Consider the following 16,329-nt stretch of genomic DNA (forward strand, 5'->3'; position numbering starts at 1 on the left):
TGGCATCGGCGCAAGAGGGAGCTGCATCTCACATGGCCCCGGAGGGCCATGCAACGGACTCCGACATGACCAGTGAGACGGAGGGCGAGGGGGGCTCCACCACGGGGACCCGTGCAGACGTCAGTGACACCGACACGTCCTCGGATGGGAGCTCCCTTGCGGTGGCGGCAACATCCGTACCCACCGATACAACAGGTACAGCCGCCACCCAGCGCACCAGCTCCGCCCTCCCAGCAGCCCCTCGGCCTTCGGCCCGTGCCCGCACGGCCAGGAAGGCGGCCATCTCCTTCGCCCCAGGCACCTCAGGCCCTGCCCCAGTCACCCCTGCTGCCCTCAGTGAGGAGGTCATTGACCTCCTGAGGACCATCATTGTTGGGCAGTCTACCCTTTTGAATGCCATCCAGGGTGTGGAGAGGGAGGTGCATCAAAGCAATGCATACCTGGAGGGCCTTCATTCGGGTCAGGCTGCCCATCAGCAATCGTTCAACGCTCTGGCCTCAGCACTGACGGAAGCGATTGTCCCTGTCTCCAGCCTCCCTCTTCTAACTCCCTCCACCCAGTCCCACTCCCCTGTTCCTCTGCCTATCCCATCCACACCTACAGACCAGCCTGCACACACCTCAACACCCAAGGGAAGCTCATCCAGACATAAGCACCACAGAACACACAAGCATTCACACAAGCAACATACAGATGCAGACATGCCAACAGCCACTACCTCCTCTGTGTCCCCCACCTCCTCGTCTCCCTCCTCCCTCCCTGTGACGTCTACACTCACACCTGCATGCACACCACCATCAGCCAGTACACCCATCACCAGCACACACTCCACACCAGTCCGCACACGTGCAGTCACCACCCCCACTGCCATGTACACGTCCCCTGTGTCCTCTCCCAGTGTGTCTGTCACCCCCGCTTCCAAATCACACAAACGCAGGCAGGCACCCAACCAACAGCCATCCACCTCACGTCAGCCTCCAGCCCAAGCACCTGCACCCAAAGACACCAGACTTGACTCTCCTACAACCACATCCTCTTCCTCCACTCCCATACCCACTCCAGCTACCCTTCCCATGGCTCCTAAAAAACTAATCCTCTATAAACTGGACCTCTTTTCCTCACCTGACCCACCCCCTCCATCTCGTAAGAGTTCCAAAAACACCTCAGCCACCACCAGCCCAGTAACTCCCAAGAACGTTGTGGCTGGTTTTTGGAGTCCGCCCTTTCCTTGTGCAGGGACATCGGCCAGCAGCAAAGGCACAGCCAGCCCTCCCCCTGGGAAGAGGAGCAAAAAACTGAAGGGCAGGCGCGACAGGCCTGATACGCCTGCCCCCAAGGAGGGTAGCCTTGCACCGTCACCTGCCACATCGGGTAAGGGAGCCAAGGGCCACGGAGAGTCTGCCAAGGAGGGCAAGGGCAGCAAAGCGCAAAAGGCAGGGAGCAGCCGACCTGGCCATGAGGGCCCCACCAGCCCCATTCCGGGGGTATCGGAGGAGACCCAGGGCCCCAGGACTCCATCACAGGAGGGCCCCGCAACGGAAAGGTCCGATGCTGACTGAGCAGGAAGTATTGGCCAGGTGTGGTTCACTCGAAACACAAGACAGGCACCGCTGAACAGGGCCCCGCCTAGACAGGCACCGCTGAACAGGGCCCCGCCGTGAGAAGCACCGCTGAACAGGGCCCCGCCGTGAGAAGCACCGCTGAACAGGGCCCCGCCAAGACAGGCACCGCTGAACAGGGCCCCGCCGTGAGGAGCACCGCTGAACAGGGCCCCGCCGTGAGAAGCACCGCTGAACAGGGCCCCGCCAAGACAGGCACCGCTGAACAGGGCCCCGCCGTGAGGAGCACCGCTGAGCAGGGCCCCGCCGTGAGGAGCACCGCTGAACAGGGCCCCGCCGTGAGAAGCACCGCTGAACAGGGCCCCGCCGTGAGAAGCACCGCTGAACAGGGCCCCGCCAAGACAGGCACCGCTGAACAGGGCCCCGCCGTGAGGAGCACCGCTGAACAGGGCCCCGCCGTGAGAAGCACCGCTGAACAGGGCCCCGCCAAGACAGGCACCGCTGAACAGGGCCCCGCCGTGAGGAGCACCGCTGAACAGGGCCCTGCCGTGAGAAGCACCGCTGAACAGGGCCCCGCCGTCAGAAGCACTGCTGAACAGGGCCCCGCCGTGAGAAGCACCGCTGAACAGGGCACCGCCAAGACAGGCACCGCTGAACAGGGCCCCGCCGTGAGGAGCACCGCTGAACAGGGCCCCGCCATGAGAAGCACCGCTGAACAGGGCCCCGCCAAGACAGGCACCGCTGAACAGGGTCCCGCCGTGAGAAGCACCGCTGAACAGGGCCCCGCCGTGAGGAGCACTGCTGAACAGGGCCCTCCTGTCAAGCACCGCTCCGCTGGGCCCTCCTGTCAAGCACCGCTGAACAGGGCCCTCCTGTCAAGCACCGCTCCGCTGGGCCCTCATCTCAAGCACCGCTCCGCTGGGCCCTCCTGTCAAGCACCGCTCCGCTGGTCCCTCCTGTCAAGCACCGCTCTGCTGGGCCCTCACCTCAAGCACCGCTCCGCTGGGCCCTCCTGTCAAGCACCGCTCCGCTGGGCCCTCCTGTCAAGCATCGCTCCGCTGGGCTCTCATCTCAAGCACCGCTCCGCTGGGCCCTCCTGTCAAGCACCGCTCCGCTGGGCCCTCCTGTCAAGCACCGCTCCGCTGGGCCCTCATCTCAAGCACCGCTCCGCTGGGCCCTCCTGTCAAGCACCGCTGGCCCATTGGCAGGCCCGGTTCTGTGTCGGGCAGGGCTTCATGAGGCACTCTGCCCACCATGCCTCCTCCATGACCAGTGGACTCTGTAATCCACCTGATGGACTGTGGCTTTGCACCCCCCAGGATGGCACAGTGGGCAATCCACCCACTGTAGAGACTTGAGAGACTGTGGCTTTGCACTCCCCAGGATGGCACAGTGGGCAATCCACCCACTGTAGAGACTTGAGAGACTGTGGCTTTGCACTCCCCAGGATGGCACAGTGGGCAAGCCACCCACTGTAGAGACTTGAGAGACTGTGGCTTTGCACTCCCCAGGATGGCACAGTGGGCAACCCACCCACTGTAGAGACTTGAGAGACTGTGGCTTTGCACTCCCCAGGATGGCACAGTGGGCATGGAGGCCCTTCGTGGATCTGGCGTCGTGGACTCATGTGGCTGAGGTTCCCCCCCTTCCCTTCCCCCTGAGGTGCCAGTATTTGATTTTTGTGATGCCCCAGCAGTGTTCTCTCCAATGGACTCGATCTCGTGTGTGGGCTTTGCCCATGTGTTGCTGCACATTGGCCCACGGACATTTGAACTTTGCAAAACTGTGCCGGACTTTTGCTACTTGTATATATATATAGTTCTAGATGTGTAATAATTCTTTATATATTGCTAAGTTCGCTATTCTTAATTCTTGCTATAATATAGTTCTATTTTTACAATCATTGCCTTTTGTCTTTGCGTTTTTGTTTTGGGGGTTTGGGGGTGTCACTCTGACTTTTTAATCTGCATTGGTGTGTAGGTATTTCGGTGGGGGTGAGGGTGGGGGTAAGTGTGTGGCGTATGTGTGTGCCCGTAAGCTTTCCTCCTCCCCCCTCCCCTGTGTCGTAGGTGCAGTACTCACCGTTGTCGTCTGCGGCGACTTTCGTGATCCTGGAAGAAGAGCAGGAAGGCAATGGCTGGGAGGATGTGGAGTTCCGGTTCCATGCTGTCCCGATTCCGCGTGGAGTGTGTCGAGGTGAGCGTTTTCCATTGGAAATGTCTGTTTCCGCCGTGTTTTTATCGGCGGGGCTCCCGCCCCGGAAAAGGTGGCGGATTGGTGAGTCGTGATAGGGTGGGCGGTACATTGTCTGCCGCCTGGCTGTTGGCGGTGACCGCCGCGCTGTTTGTTTGTGCCGCCGTGGCGGTCGGAGTGTTAAAGCGGCGGCCTGTGTTGGCGGTTCCCGCCAGGGTCAGAATTCCATTTTTTGGGCCGCCAGGCTGTTGGCGGGTTGGCCGCCGCTTTAACACTGACCGCCAGGGTCAGAATGACCCCCTTAATTCCCTTACTTGCATTCGCCAGCAAAGCATTTTTTCACTGATGATAACTGTTAAAGAGCCCCCCTGAGGGTCCTGCTTCGCATTGCAGTGACAGCCCTACAAGGAGCAGCCTGATGATGAAGCATGACACCCATCTCGGTGTGTGAGACCCCTTGTTTCTGATCTATCGGATCCTCAGATCTGGTTGATCAGGCTCCCCCACTTTTCCAACTGACAATGTCTTCTGATTTCTGCCCCCCCCTTCTGTAGGAAAAGCATACTCTTTTGTTAGTCAGTGCAGTATTTATACTCAGTTGTACTTTGGAAGTGGGGAGAAGATGATAGAGCCATGACTTTGAAGTGCACAGGTGCCCTTCCTTCCTGGCCATGAATCCAGACTGGGGGTATGAAACCCTTTGTGTGGAGACAGGCCAGAACCTATCCAATTGTAAGTAGGGCTGGGTCCAGATCCTTTCTTCGTCACTGTGCCTGGATTCAAGCTAGCCTGGCTGATGAGGGGTGATACCCTGAAACTGGTCCCAGGATGCTTGTTTATGGTCAGGTGAGGACCTGGACTGGCAGTTTGGGGTGAACTGTTTCCATAGGAAACAGGGTCAAGGTTGATTTCCATATGGCTGGGTCCAAACTGAAGTGGGATGGTGAGCAAAAGAACAATGGATTAAACCCAGATCTGCGACTGGGGGTGAGTGTTGAAGAGTTTTGGCACTCCGTCCATCCACCTTTGGTGTTGCTCCTGCTCCTTCCTCTCATCCTGTTAGTGATGGCCCATCAAGTCACACCTACGCTCCTCATTGTGTGTGGAGGAATACTCAAAGTCCAACTGTCAACTTCATCCAGTCATGTGTCCCAGAGACACTCTGCAAGCACCAATTGGCTAAGGCAAGAAAATGCCAACTTTCTAAAAGGAAAAGAACTAGATTAAGGGGGTCATTATGACCCCAGAGGTCGGCATTAATCTGGAGGAAAGTACTGCCAACAGGCTAGCGGTACTTTTCTCCATATTATGACATTGGCGGTTTGGTAATGACCGCCGGGCTGGAGACTTCACTTTCCAGCCCGGCGGCCGTCACTTGCCCGCCTGCGGGATTATGACCCCACCTACCGCCATGGTTTTTGTGGCATGCTTCCCACCACGAAAACAATAGTGGTAGGTACCCGTGATAGGGGTCTTACCTCCACCCTCCCCAGGTTTCCCTCCACCCCCTTCCTCTCCAGACCCCCTTCATACACGCCCCTCCCTTCACACACGCACACATGCATACACACGCCATTCCAACATTCATCCATGCAACATGCATCCATTCACATACACATCCATACATACTTACGTACATACACTCATACACGCATTCACACTACTCAACATAAATGCACTCACACATCCATACATGCACACACAACACGCAACACACACCCGCATGCATGCACACCAGACATACACACACCCCCACACATACACACAACACCCCCTACCTCCCTCCCCTGTCGGAGCAACCGACTTACCTGTAGTTAGGAGGTCCTCTGGCAGGAGACAGGACCGGCCACTGCTTTCAGCAGAAGCGCCCGCCAGCAGAACACCGCCAGGCCGTATCATTCTCATAATATGGCCGGCGGCGGTCTACTGGCATGGCCCTGCTTCTGGCAGCAGTGCCACCTTACCGCCATCCGTCAGCATGGCCACAGCTGGATTTCCGCCATCCTTCAGGCGGAAATCCGGCTGTGGTCATAATCCGGCGGACGGCTGGTAGCCGCGTCGACGGTCTTTTGGCGGCCGTCGCCGTGTCGGTATGCAGTTTTTACTGTTGGGGTCAAAATGACCCCCTAAGGACGGAATGAGGAACAAACTTTCTAAAAGTGGCATTTTCAGAACTGTAATATAAAATTTGACTTCAGTAGAAGTTGGGATTTTTCTTTACAAGTTCACAGACACCAAACATGAAGGATAACATGTTCCCATTTGGAAATTATACTTATAATATGTAATAAGGCAATTCTAATGTTATCCTCTGGGAGAGTTAGGCTTTGCAGTAGTGAAAAATGAATTTACAGGTGTTAGAAATGGTGTCTTTTGTTAGCAGTCAGGTTACCCTCTGTCCAAGCAAGGACCCTCACTCTAGTCAGGGTCACACACAGTCCAAATTATCCTGTGCTCACCCTACCTGGTAGCTTAGCACTGAGCAGTCAGGCTTAACTTAGAAGGCAATGTGTCAAGTTTTTTTGCAATAAGTCATGCAATAACACAGTATAGCACCACAAAAATACACCACACAATGTTCAGAAAAATATAGAATATTTATCTGGATACATGCAGATCGATCGAGATTCAAACTTAGAAAATGATAAAAAGAGTCTTTAGTTCTTAAAAAGCAACAAGTGTCTCTTGCAAGCACAAAGTACCTGGTTTGCGTTCAAATTCTCCACAAGGGACCACAGAGGAGTAGATGCGTGGAAAACGGGGAGGTGTGCGTCAGTTTCTCTGGGCGCACACAGACGATGTGTCGATAATTTTTGACACAGGGAAGGCTTTGCATCAATTTCTGGCGTGCTGACTTGGATCCTCTTCGGGTTGCGGAGTTTTCGGACACACCGGGGATGATGCAGAGTAATCCTGGGTGTGTAGGATGAAGTCACAGGAGCTGCGTCAATCTCGTGGGCGATGTGGGGAAATTTCTGTCGCACTGCAGGCGCTGCATCGATTCTTCTCACAGGAATTTGGGCTGCATCGTTCCGGCTCTGCTATACGTCGATCCAGTGGGCCATGCATCGAAGTTCCGGTCGCAACGCTGGCGCTGTGTCGATCTCCTCTCAGGGAGCCAGGCTGCATTGTTCCGGTTCGGCGTGCAGTGATTTTCTCACCGCGATGCAGGCTGTGCGTTGTTTCTGGCGGGCTCTGCATCGAATTTTCACCCCACAAGGAGTTCTTTGCAGGAGGAAGTATTTTTGGTCCTGAGACTTCAAGGAATTGTAAGGCACAGAAGGATTTAAGTGCAGAGAAATGCTCACTTTCTAAAAGTGGCATTTCTTAAACAGTAATATTAAATCCAATTTCACCAGTCAGCAGGATGTTGTATTACCATTCTAGCCATATTAAATATGACCTTGTTACTCCTTTCAGGTCAGAACCTACCACTCAAACATCATATGAGCGGTCATGGAGAGCTCTCGGCTCTACTGGCCCCATCACCCATACTTTGTCTCCATTTGAGAATTCTACCCAAATGTGCCTTTGAAGTGGGGGAGACTTCAAAGACTGTCTTAGAAGTGCACAAGGTCCCCTTTCAGTTCCATCCTCTCTGCCAGGGTCCTGGTAGGGGGTTTGGCAGTCCATTGTGTGAGGGCAGGCCACTGTCCCTTGACATGTAAGTGTCAGGCCCTCCACCCTCCCAGCCCAGCAAGACCCATTCAGTATGCAGATGTGTGCAGGTGTGACTGAGCAGCCTGTTTTTGGGGTTGTCTGAGTGAAATGTGCAAGGGAGCTGTCAAGTAACCCAGCCGACGTGGGTTGTAAGGTACAGAAGGATTTAAGTTCAGAGAAATGCTCGCTTTCAATACCTACCACTCAAACAGCATATGAGGGTAGCCCCAATGTTAGCCTATAAAAGGAGGAGGCCTCACAGCAGTGTAAAACGAATTTAGGAGTTTTACACTCCCAGGACATATAAACTACACAGGTATGAGTCCTGCCTTTTATCTACATAGCACCCTGTCCTATGGGTTACCTAGGGCCTACCCTAGCGGTGACTTACATGTAGAAAAAAGGAGAGTTTAAGGCTTGGCAAGTACTTTTAAATGCCAAGTTGAAGTGGCAGTGAAACTGCACACACAGGCCTTTTAATGGCAGGCCTGAGGCATGGTTAAGGGGCTACTTAGGTGGGTGGCACAATCAGTTCTGCAGGCCCATTAGTGGCATTTAATCTACAGGCCCTGGGCACATGTAGTGCATTTTACTGGGGACTTACAAGTAGATTAAATAAGCCAATTGTGTATTAGCCAATGTCACCATGTTTTAAGGGAGAGAGCTTAGGCACTTTAGCACTGGTTAGCAGCGGTAAAGTACGCAGAGTCCTAAAACCAGCAAAAACAGTGTCCAAAAAGTGGAGGGAGGCAGGCAAAATGTTAGGGGTGATCACCCAAAGGCTGTCAGGTCTAACAACGCGTTTTTCACTACCAGGACATGTTAAAATACATGTCCACCTTTTCATATACTCTACACCAGTGGTGGCTGTCACTGAACGGGGGTGGCAGGTGGGAATAAAAAAAAGAAAAAAAAGAAAGAAGAAATGCTTACTTGCTCCGAGCGGTGACGGGTTTGTGTCCTCCATCCTCGCACACAGGCTCCTAGACTCCCCTCAGCCAATCCTGATGCTGCTGTCACCAGCATGACAGCAGTGTTGTGAGTGGTGTGAGTGGCCTGCTTCAGGACTCACACAGGAAATGAGACCCTGCCCACTTTCTCCTCCTGGCTGTGCAATACAGCCGGGAGGAGAAATGCAAGTTATGCATGTCTGTTTATCCAGCCCAACACGGCTGGCCAAACAGACATGTGCATTTATGGTCCACTCACCACTCCTCCTCCAGCCTCCTCCAGCCCCCTCCATCCCCTCCCAGCCCGCTCTAACCTTGCTCAAGTAAAAATAAAATGATAATACCGCTCTGTTATTATCATTTTATTTTTCCTTCTGCTGCAAGCAGTTGGGAGGTGCTTCTCTGCCTTAGCGGAGGAGCCGCCGCTGTGTAGAAGTTTGGTCTGAGGTAATTAAAGCAAGGTACTTAATGGCTCAAAACATGCAGGACTCTCTGCTATATGCTTAGATTGTAAGAACACTATTGCTGGCGAGCAATGTCTAAACTTACTCTGCAGTATGTGCTATAGTCAAAACCTGCCATTGGATAAGACCATCTGTGACCGTGAAGCCACAAGCACCCGCTAATTAAAGCAGCACTACCCTTTCTCAATAAGTATAAATATATAAAGGTAGCTGTAGATACCTGTAGTTGCTTTATGCAGATTTAGCCACAGACCCACGACATGGATTTGGGCAGTCGTAATCTACTTCCATTTCATAAAGATAGAAAGAATGCATACCTTTCACTGAGATCAAGCGCAGACTTTGAAGTTCATATTATAAGCAGAGACACTTATCACAATGGGGGCATAACTCGCATGCTTTTAGGTCTAGTTCAAATTGGGGAGTAGTGAGAGAAAACAGTAAGCTTAAACAAGACTTGACTGCAAAGGTCTTAAGTATTGGGGCATCAAATATTGGGGCTGAAAAACCTATATAGTGGACAGGTAGTTTTGCATAACATGTTAGGAAATATTCCATTGAATCATAGTTTTAACTAGATACTGTTTGGCATGAAGGATCATCCCGAAGAGGGGAACCCACATGATCAGTCACAAATTAAGATCTTAAAGTATTTGCAGCTACCGAACAATGTTAAAATGAAGCATGAGCAGTTGCATCCCATCTGTATTTCCTATCCTTGACTGGCTACCCAAGGTTGATGAAGTTGTGCCTGAGAGATTTGAAGTGAAAGAAGAATTGAGAATCATCTACAGACTGCCTGAACTCGTTCAACAATAAACAAAATGAAAGATTCAAAATGGCTTTTAAAACAAATGGTTTTGCACCTATTGAGGACACAATGTACATAGGCACCAGAACATTGAATTAGAAACTACACTTCCTATACAGTCACAGAGCTCTCAAGATGTTTGGAAATATAAGTGGTTATTTTGAAAATCATTTGAAAAAGAGCTGAGTCACATGCTCCAGGCTCCTAATTCCACTCTAGCTCTCATGCACCATTGTCTTATAATTAAATGGTAGCTGCATGATGCCCAGTAGGGGGAAGGAAAGTGGGATGAGGGCGTGAAAAAATCATGCATTCTTCAAAACTGGCCAATGTCTGTCTTCTCTGCACCTGCTGTAAATATGTGTGTAGGAAGCTGGACAAAAATGAGGTCTACTGTGCAAAGAGTCCAAGCAATCCCCAGAGGTATCACAGAGGCACAATTGCCATCCCAAATACTCTGTTTTTGAGTAGTGTGGTTGAGCAGTTAGGCATATTAGAGGGTAGTGCTAAGCATGTAAGGCACACACTCATACAGTAGGCGAGACACACACTCAGTATAGAAGTCCGACACCAATTTATACAAATACCACTTACTTATAAATATTTTGATACCAAGATCACTGGAATCAGATGAGTACTTTTCAATGTATGAATTTTCACAGTTTTCAGAAGTTGAGACAGTGCAATTTTTTGAGCTGTAATGCATTCCTATGGGGGAAAAACATACTGCATACTGGTACTTAATAATGACTTACAGGACCAATCTTCTGGAGTTCAGATAAGTATGTTACAAGGTCCAAAGCAGCACCAAAAGGTCACTTTGGCAGGCACTGGGGCATCTGGGTGCAGAGGAGCTTTTCAGATTCAGGTGCCCAATGTTATATTATGGGGGGGAACATGTACTGCATGTGGGCACTAGAGACAACCTACCCAAGCCCCCCAGTCAACAGGCAAGAAGACTCAGCCCATGTCGGGAGAGTCTTCCTAGATTGTCAGGTGAGGAAGAGAAAGGCTGCAGGGTTGCAGGGCCTACTCTGCCTTACATCCTACTGTCCAGGTCATCTCCTTTGGGAGGCTGACCTACCTCACCAGTGTTTGAACTCCTTTTAGAATGCCCTTTGTCTGTTTTCCCCTTGTCTTTAGGATGAGAGGTCTCCATCTCTGCTAACCTTATTTTAGTCAGGGCAACCCTCAGCTTACCAAATATGGTTCCCCATACCTGGAGTAACCCCACCATGACCAACAAGGCCAGGAGGTGTATCTTAAAATTTGGCATGGGGCCAGACCACCATGCCAAAGACAGTGCAGCCATGAAGGCTAACACTCAGCAGAGGACACTGACAGTTGTCAGTGCTCAGAACCACACATTTAGCTCTTCACTGAAAGGTGAACGGGCTAAGTTACAGGCTTATTTGGGTTCAGGATGCCTGTTTGCTACTTTAGACTAGGGGGGTACTACATCCTGTAGCAAACACCTGCTTGCTGTCTATATGGTGTACTAAAAAGAAGTACACCATGTAGAGAATCCAGGGTATCCCCAATTGGTTTGCAGAGGCAACAGTAGATAGGACTAATGCTCTATTTTGTGGTAATATGGGTGAGCAGTTAGACTTATCAGAGAGTAGTGCTAAGTATTTGTTGTAGTCACAGAGGCAATAAATGAGACACAATCAAAGAATAAATCCGAGATGACATTAGAAGAATAACAATTATTTTATATATGTTCCAAACCCAAGAACTTCATAATCAGGTAAGTAGACAGTGCAATTTCCAGAGTTCTCTCAATGTTATCCAATGGAGGAAAATAATTTTCAGCAAACACAGGGTTAACAATGACTTACAAGGTTGCACACAGGGAGCAAAGGTAAATACTGGGCACTGATCATAATCACACCAACAGTTCACACCAGCCAGCACTGGGGCAGCCGGGTGCAGAGATGCATTAGGGTGTCAGGTGCCCAATGGTGCTCTAGGGGAGTTGGACCTTGTGACAAACAAGCTACAGACTCTGGCTAGGAAGCCAGTCAGGTACAATAATCAGGTAGGTAGTAGACTTGGGGTGATTGGGGACATTGGGCCACCTTTGCATTGGCCCACTATATAAAGAGCCAGCTTCCATCAACGTATATATTAAACTCAGAGTTTTTTTGGCATTTTCTCTTAAACAACCTTCTTTAAATAAGGGGTGGGCAAAATTTGTGTAATTTACTTTAGCACAATTTTTGTCACAAGTATGCATTTAAACATAAACAAAGTAAACAACAACCACTTGCATTCTGTTGGTCCCTTGTGTTTGCTGGAAATGTTTACTGTGAATGGAGTGTTTCCTGGAAATCTTTACCACATATGGTGCATAATTACATGAAGTGGTGTAATGGCATAATTTTGGGAATTTCACCCTGGCCTACTTTGTGGGCCTGATTCACAAAGGTTAACTTACACTTTTGTGTACATTTTTTTGGTATTCACAAATTATGAGTTAATAGCAAATATTTGACTTCGGACACTCCGCAGTCAGAGTGGAGAATTCAGCATATAAAAAGACTGCAGTTGTAAGCTTACTATTAACTCACAGTTTGTGAACACCAAAAGAAATTGTAAACTTAAATAAAGTGTAAGTTTACTTTTGTGAATGAGACCCTGTATGTCAATCTTACTACTTTACGTTATCTTCCCCCACTTTTTTTCTAAATGCTCCACTAATTAAAATCTCTATGACTGAGTTTCCTGCGAATTGCAATTCAACTTTATGATTACAACCTTTACATACTTCTCTAATAACAGATCAAAAAATATTCCCCCCAACATTCACCTTTGTTCATACCTGATTCAAGTTTGGTGAAGACCTTGCACTCAAGAAAGGGAAAATAAAGAAAGTTAAAACAAGGAAATGCAACATTGACGTCTTTCAAAAATTCAGAAATGTCCCCTGCTTTTCAAAATGTTCAATGTTAAGATTGTCTTAACATCTACCCTCATGCTATGTCTCTGTTCTTGTGTTCACTTAAGAGGAATGTTCTCTAAGTGTTTGCTATGCAGGTGAATCTATTTCTTGTCTAAGCGCACATGTATTAATGTTTGTAGAAGTTCTGCAATGTCCTTTTTCTATTGATTTATTTCCCTTTTTGTCAGGTAAGGGTGATGTCAATGTATATTAGAGGTTTTCCAAAGATGAGGACCAAATCTGGAACAAAAGCGAAGGTCTGGAGATCCTCGCAAGTAGGTCTCTTGAAAATCAGGCAACTTTTTGAGGTCAGGTGTGGTTTAAATAACTAATCACACTCAAGATGGCCAATATTCTGGGGATCATTTGAAATTGTATTCAAATACAGTTTTCAAGTAACATGAGCACTGGCCAAAAGAATGGGTGAATCGACCAGCCAGGCTGCCTCCTCTTTTGCATCAAGGGATCATATAAGCTGATTAAGAACCGTAGACTCAGGGGTATTAAGTCTTAGGGGGTTTAATCACCTTCTAGCCTCAGGAGGGCATAATTACATAATGACACTATTTCCACAAAGGTATGAATTACCTCTGCCTGCTCCTTCCATAATGTACCCCCCTCAGAAATCAAGTATAAGTTCCAAGGGGTTCATCATGTCCTTGCTAGGTGATCAACATATGTTGTTGCTGTAACCAGTACCTTGGTACCAGACATTTTGCATTGCAAAGCCTTAGAGACGTTTTCTCCTTTTACCTTGAAGCTTTGAGAAATTGGGTGAATGTTGAACTTCAGTTAATCTAGATTACCTTTCAGAAGGATCCTTGATGGATTATACATTTCAAATTCCTGTTTCCCTTTGTAGATTCTAACCTATTTGAGGAAGTGAAAAGATCATGAACACATATTTATATTTTGGAATGTGTATATTTTTATCTACGTTGATGGTTTCTTCTCAAGAGGGTAAGTCATTGGTGTTAATATAAGATAAACAATGTTTGAAATGTTTGATCAAACAAGACAAAAAACACACATAGAAAGAGCAAAATGCCAGAAATCATTGCTTATGTGCGGGAAGGTGTCCCCTCCTGTACATAAACAATCATTTGTAAAATATGCTTTGGCACTTCCGTGTGCGCTGCTTTCTGCTGCACACACAGAAGTGCCAAATCTCCAGTAGTATGGGGGCCCAAATGGCACACATATAGCAGAGCAACATGAAAGGAAATCCAATGACACACCACAGAGTGGACACACAAATACAGGCAAATTGGCAGGGTTGACGTGATGTCAATGCAGTCCAAGTCCACTGAGTACTGTGTGTAGAAACTTTTATTGTTGTCACATGCATTACAATGTGTTGGACAAAGGCCACCAAATACGTTTGGTTTTGTAGATATGAGTACATCTGTATCTCAGACAGACCAATGTAGTCCACCCCAAATTAGTTTACGTACATATAAATACTCACATAGCACACATGTGCCAACATGTATGTGGACACAGTGTAGCTACACATGCACATGTGCATGAGGTTTTGAATAATCACATGCAGCAGACTCACAAACAAAACCATAAGTCCAATGTACCTTTGTCACCTTAATGACAGATCTGGACATTCACCCACATGTTGACATACCACATGTACACCATTGTTGCTCACCCGATGTAACATGTGAATCGCTCAGGGTTCACTCAAGGCACACAATACAAAAATCCACTCAATGTCGGCATGTATGAAAATGTTTTCATGCATATGCCATACAATACCCCTGAGCTAATAGACGCATAGCCCCTGTGTGTCTATCGCACGTCCACAGGCCTTTTCATGCTAATGGTGAGAAAATATGACGCATGACTGTAATGTGTCAAAAAAACGACGCATGACTGCAAATGTGACACACAGGCCCAGGAAGAGATGTAACAGGACATCCTGCCTCCAAACAGTGTAGTGAGTTAACTTTCATTTTAAAGTCTATTTGTTTATGACTGTAGGAGGGTGTGTGCTGCTGGTGTGGTGGTTGGGTTGGTGATTTGTGGAGTGTTAGTAGTGTTTTTGTACTGTGTCTTGTAGCTTTTGTTTTTGCTTGTCTTTAAAATTGTCTTTTGTAGTGTTTTAGTACTGTTTCTGTCTCTGTATTGTGGGGTGTTTGTCTGCGGTAGAATAGTTGTTGGGGTATTTGGGGTTAGTTCGGTTGGGGTTAGGTATATTTCATATGTTTAATTGGGTGAACTGCACTAGCAGAATGAGTGGTAAAGGGAGGATGCCCTGTATGTCTTCAGATTAACTGGGGGGGTTCATCTGGTTGGTGCAGCAGTACCACCCATTGATGCTGTGATCCTCGGCTACCCCACAGAGGCACAGCAGCTGCGGTGGGGCAAGGTTCTCCATCATCTCAACAGAATTCTCGGCAGTGGCAGGATCAACCACCAGCTTAAACACAGATGGGCAGGTCTGGTGACAAGGGAGCAGGATCTGCTGGATCATCTGGGAATTCAGATTGGTGGACCAGTTGGTAAGTCTCACATTACCATGCAAAGTTCGTAGTTCGCAGTGCGAGCGGTGCAACAGATGAAAAGTCTGCTCCAAGTGGCTGTAGCTGGCCCTGGGGGATAGGGCCCCCAGGGCCATTAATGGCTGCCAAAGGGCCCCCCTCCCATTTATCTGCTGGGTCAGGTCCCAGGGTTTGGGGTCCCTGGGGATGAAAACAGCCTGGAGAAGGAGGCTGCAGACCCCTTCTCCTCAGTTTTCATAGCTGGGCCCCAGGGGGTGGCAGTCCCTGGGGTCAACATCAGCCCAGGAGGGGGGCCTTATGCCCCCCACTATTACTAAGGCTGTATCCCAAGGGATGGGGTACCCGGGACCAAACTAATTCTGAGAAGGGGTTGAATGGCCCCACTCCCCCTTTCATTTTCATGGCAGTCTCAGGGGCCAAATTCAGCCCTTCACAGGGGGGCCACATGTGCCTACCAATTATATATTTTAATCCAAACCCCCCAGGACCTTGCCTACCCAAGGGGCATATAAAAACACACGTGGAAAACCACACTTCTTTCTTTTTTAAATTTTCTTGTAGATTTGCCTGAAAAATAAAAAAAACTAATTTGGCCCTTGGTGGGGTCCCTGTGGGACGCCACCACCAGGCCTCAGGGGTCAGGGTATTTTTAACCTGCCCCTTTTTCTTTTCTTTAATGTTTTTGTCTCGGGGCTCAGCTGAGTCTGAGTGCCAAGATGGCTGCTACCACTTTCTATTTGAAGTGGTGGCAGCCAATCAGATCTCCTTTTGAGATCTCTCAGAATCGCAGACCCACTGCACCCTTAGATATACAATAAAGGTTTTTCTTTAATAACTCCCAAACTACTGAACGGATTTACACCAAATTACAAAAAGCACTCTTACTGGGCCAAGATCTAGCTTTCCGCCAAATTTGGTGTAGTTACATTCAGCGGTTCGGGCTGTAGTCGTGTTCAAAATCCCTTTGGGACACTGTGAGGGAACAACATGTTTTGGGACCCCGCTTTTCCTCAGTCTCCACTTGACAAATCACCCTGAGACTTTAAAAACAGAAACTGAAGTAAGTGCCAAACTGGTTTTGAAAATTTCGTGAAGATTTGTGAAACGGCAGGAAATATAATAGCAAAGCAAAAAGTGCTTTTCCTATGGAAACTGAGTCCACTGAAAGGAGATTAGTGGCAGGAGTCGCAAGCAAAGAGAAAGGAAGTAGTTGGTGAAACAACAATCGAAGAAGA

The sequence above is a fragment of the Pleurodeles waltl genome, chromosome 2_2, assembly GCF_031143425.1.
Source record: "Pleurodeles waltl isolate 20211129_DDA chromosome 2_2, aPleWal1.hap1.20221129, whole genome shotgun sequence".
In the NCBI taxonomy this organism is placed as follows: Eukaryota; Metazoa; Chordata; class Amphibia; order Caudata; family Salamandridae; genus Pleurodeles; species Pleurodeles waltl.